Raw genomic sequence first — 4,912 nt, 5'->3', positions numbered from 1 at the left:
TTACATGAGAGATTTTATATAACTATAACAATGTTACTGATTTATCTTGTACAATCTATCTCTGGCTTCATGAACAAAATCAATGAAATGCTAACCGTAGACAAAACCTAGACTGCAATGTGAGCATCATTTGGGAGACGCTTATTCTAAAAGCTCCCATCTTATTACTGCAATCAGGGAACAAATACAAATTTACAATGTCCTATACGCGAAGATTGCTCCACCACACCACTCACTAAATGGAGCACATGATATGCGTGCACCATTCACTCACTGGATTGATGTCGATCCTTGTCTAGGTTGATGATGCACACCACTCGCTAATAGACACTCATGTACTTGCACCATTAATTCGCTGGCTCGCTGCCCATCTTAGTCCAGGTTGATCCAACCGTAAGAAATTCGGTGGCCGTTGTCGTCCGTGCCAGCACTCCGGTCTGCCCAGATCCCACCATCCGTGAACACCAAGAATGGCAACCCGGAGCTGCACACAACCTGCAACACAAAAATGTGGAAGCAAGTTAGGAAGTCAAGCAGTCACACAATTGAGAATCTAACACTTCTTTCCACGATTGAGCAACAATCATTATTTTAAGAAAGGAAATTAGAGGCATCTCTCCTATCTAAAAGGCTTTCTGTTAATATATTCAGCTACCAATCTGATGAAAAAATGTGTTTGCTAATGCGTAGGAACAAACGTCCGAGGTGCAATTTATCCTGCATATGCTTATCGAGGTAAATTCCATGTGTACACATCATTGTAATATCAAGCATAGCCTATGGTGTGATGGCCGCAGCTAGGATTCGGGGCGCGGAGAATTAGGATAGAGTAGAGAAATCAAATTGTGGAAGAAGAAGACACTGGCAGGATTGGAATTCAATTACTTCATCGGTCGTTCCAACATTGGACTTACTGGGCATTACATCGACGTCGCACTGAAATGAAATACTACAGTTAGCTGAACCTGTTGACAGCAGGTACACACATTCAGAGATATACCAACCTGTTGTTGAATTTAAGCTTATGGAAATATCCGGTACTTAAACTTCCAGTCATAATATATGCAACAGAGATAAGAATCAAGCACACTAAAATGATGATAAAAACATACCAAAGGAGGTATATTGTTCGAAAAGAATCGGGCAACTGATTACATATGAAATTAAAAATTAGAGATTGCATGAATAAACATATGAATTAAAAAACTAAGATTGCAAATATATATTTCTATATGCTACAGTGGCATACAGTAAGAAAAGTTAAACTCTAATGTCAAGCACATGAAAATAGTACATGCTACAGTAAATAAAACTGGAACCTAATGGAGTTTCTTTTTACAACCAACCTCCTCAAGGGCGCCTCAAGGCTGATGAACTCGTCGACGTTGTGATCTTCCACCACAACCATCCCATTGGCCTCCATGTTCACAACATCCAGTCTTAAACATAAAATAAGAGTGTTGTTGAACAAGGAATCAAATATAGAAAAGAACCATGCAACATTCCTGAAATAAAAATAGTTAAACTCTAAAGTCCTAACATGTCAAGCTCATGAAAATAGTACATGTTATAGTAAATAAAACTGGAACCTAATGGAGTTTCTTTTTACAACCAACCTCCTCAAGGGTTAGACATAAAATTAAGAGTGTTGATGAACAAGGAACTTTTGATTCTACAAAAGAACCATGCAACATTCCTAAAATAGAAATTATCTGTGCAACAATTCTGAATTCATGGGGGGAATACAAATTAAGAGGCTCAAGGCATTCATGAGGAAAATAAGAATTATCTATGCAACATTCCTGAATGGGCAATTTAGCACTAGAACTAATGACTTACAGTAACATTGTCGATCTATCTTTGTGTACAAATTGCTGCTTGCTCGTGTGTTAAGATTCTAACATTCATGATGTACTAAAATCATGGTGCAAATACGTCTTGATAGGAGTGGGTATACTGAACATATCTTAGAAAATAATTGCACAGTAACTCTGATGCCGAAAAGAATATCCCACATGCGATAACCTGATCGTCACACTGGTGGAAAAACAGGCTTCGGGTGAGCCCCATAAGTCGCGATGCTGCAGGAACCGCGACTAATGGTACCTTTAGTCGCGGTTCGGGAGGCGAACCGCGACCAAAGGCCTGGGCCCAGGGCGCTCGGTGGCCAGCCGGTGCACGTGGGGGGTCTTTAGTCGCGGTTGGCCAGGCCAACCGCGACTAAAGGTGCCCGAAGGCCTTTAGTCGCGGTTGGCCAGGCCAACCGGGACTAAAGCCCCTCCCCTATATATACCCACCCAGCAGCCAACACTTAGCCATTTGGTGCCATTCTCTTCACAAGCTTCACAAGTGGGTGTTAGGTTTGCTTTTGGTTCCTCTTATGCACATAAGGTGTTTGATGAAATGCCCCAAGAGCATGAAACAAACATGATATGAAGTGTTGGAGCCACACTTGAGCTTTCTCATTTATTTTTTCCTCCTCGATCGCGGTTAGCAACTTGAACCTTTGATGTGTCGTTGATAAAATGTGCATGTGCATGTGTGTAGTTCATTGTTTAATTTATATTGTTTGTAGCTAGTTAGTTTAACAAATGCATGATGGTTAATTATATATTTTATATTATAATAATGCAGATGAATCGACAATGGATGTACGGTAACCGACTCTCCGGCGAGTTCAGTGCGGGTTTGAAAGATTTCCTCGTAGTGGCTAATGCGAACAAGCAGGGGGGTTTTATTATCTGTCCATGTGTTAAATGTAAGAATCAGAATGGTTACTCTTCCTCAAGAGATGTTCACATGCACCTGCTTCGGCACGGTTTCATGCCAAGCTATAATTGTTGGACCAAGCATGGAGAAAGAGGGGTTATAATGGAAGAAGATGAAGAAGGGGATGATTTCATCGATGAAAGCTATCTTGCTCATTTCGGTGATACTTTCATGGAGGATGCTGAAGGTGAAGGGGAAGGTGAAGGGGAAGGTGAAGAAGAGGCACGTGATGATGATCCCGTTGATGATCTTGGTCGGACCATTGCTGATGCACGGAGACGCTGCGAAACTGAAAAAGAGAGGGAGAATTTGGATCGCATGTTAGAGGATCACGGGAAGGCGCCGTACTCCGGATGCGATGATGGTCTGAAAAAGCTGGGCTGCACACTGGATTTGCTGAGATGGAAGGCATAGGCAGGTGTAGCTGACTCGGCATTTGAAAACTTGCTGAAAATGTTGAAGAATATGTTTCCAAAGAATAACGAGTTGCCCGCCACTACGTACGAAGCAAAGAAGGTTGTCTGCCCTCTAGGTTTAGAGGTTCTGAAGATACATGCATGCATCAACGACGGCATCCTCTACCGCGGTGAATACGAGAATTTGAATGAATGCCCGGTATGCACTGCATTGCGTTATAAGATCAGAGGCGATGACCCTGGTGACGATGTTGAGGGCTAGAAACCCAGGAAGAGGGTTCCCGCCAAGGTGATGTGGTATGCTCCTATAATACCACGGTTGAAACGTCTGTTCAGGAACAAAGAGCATGCCAAGTTGTTGCGATGGCACAAAGAGGACCGTAAGTCGGACGGGGAGTTGAGACACCCCGCAGATGGAACGCAATGGAGAAAGATCGACAGAGAGTTCAAAGATTTTGCGGTGACGCAAAGGAACATAAGATTTGGTCTAAGTACGGATGGCATGAATCCTTTTGGCGAGCAGAGCTCCAGCCATAGTACCTGGCCCGTGACTCTATGCATCTACAACCTTCCTCCTTGGTTGTGCATGAAGCGGAAGTTCATTATGATGCCAGTGCTCATCCAAGGTCCGAAGCAACCCGGCAACGATATCGATGTGTACCTAAGGCCATTAGTTGATGAACTTTTACAGCTGTGGGGCAGACCTGGTGTCCGTGTGTGGGATGAGCACAAAGAAGAGGAATTTGACCTACGAGCGTTGCTTTTCGTAACCATCAACGATTGGCCTGCTCTTAGTAACCTTTCGGGACTGTCAAATAAGGGATACAATGCATGCACGCACTGCTTACATGAGACTGAAAGTGTACATTTGCCAACTTGTAAGAAGAACGTGTACCTTGGGCATCGTCGATTTCTTCCGAAAGGTCATCCAAAGAAGAAAGAAAGGCAAGCATTACAACGGCAAGGCAGATCACCGGCCGAAGCTGCTGCGGAACACACTCGGTGCCGAGGTATTTGATATGGTCAAGGGTTTGAAAGTCATCTTTGGAAAGGGTCTGGCGGACAATCGGTTCCGAAGGGAGCCGACGGGCACGTAGCCATGTGGAAGAAGAAATCTATATTCGGGAGCTAGAATATTGGAAAGTCCTAGAAGTCCGCTCTGCAATCGACGTGATGCACGTTACGAAGAATATTTGCGTGAACATCCTAAGCTTCTTGGGCGTGTATGGGAAGTCAAATGATACAAAGGAAGCACGGCAGACCAGCAAAGTTTGAAAGACCCCGATGACCGGCATCCGGAACGGTTTCAAGGTCGTGCCGCCTACGCTACGACCAAAGAAGAGAAGGTCATCTTTTTGAATGCCCGAGCGTATGAAGGTCCCGTCAGGATTCTCGTCCAATATAAAGGGAATAATCAACATGGCGGAGAAAAAGTTCCAAAACCTGAAGTCTCACGACTGTCACGTGATTATGACGCAATTGCTTCCGATTGCTTTGAGGGGGCTCCTGCCGGAAAATGTTCGAGTAGCCATTGTGAAGCTATGTGCATTCCTCAATGCAATCTCTCGTAAGGTAATCAATCCGTAAGTTCTACCACGGTTACGAACGATGTGATCCAATGTCTTGTCGATTTCGAGTTGGTGTTCCCGCCATCCTTCTTCAATATTATGACGCACCTCCTGGTTCACCTAGTCGATGAGATTTCCATTCTCGGTCCCGTATTTCTA

General features: G+C 43.9%; 1 long non-coding RNA gene across 1 annotated transcript; it reads right to left on the bottom strand.

Annotated features, from left to right (window-relative positions):
- On the bottom strand, positions 1-2,005 carry LOC127300939 (uncharacterized). Its single transcript, XR_007851701.1, has 2 exons — positions 1,347-2,005; positions 1-495 (listed from the first exon to the last, which is right to left on the bottom strand). It is a non-coding gene; the product is annotated as an uncharacterized lncRNA (long non-coding RNA).
- Between the last annotated feature and the right edge of the window lie 2,907 nt (positions 2,006-4,912).

This window comes from Lolium perenne, chromosome 7 (assembly GCF_019359855.2).
Source record: "Lolium perenne isolate Kyuss_39 chromosome 7, Kyuss_2.0, whole genome shotgun sequence".
NCBI classification, from domain to species: domain Eukaryota; kingdom Viridiplantae; phylum Streptophyta; class Magnoliopsida; order Poales; family Poaceae; genus Lolium; species Lolium perenne.
This window is presented reverse-complemented; position numbering and strand designations above follow the sequence as displayed.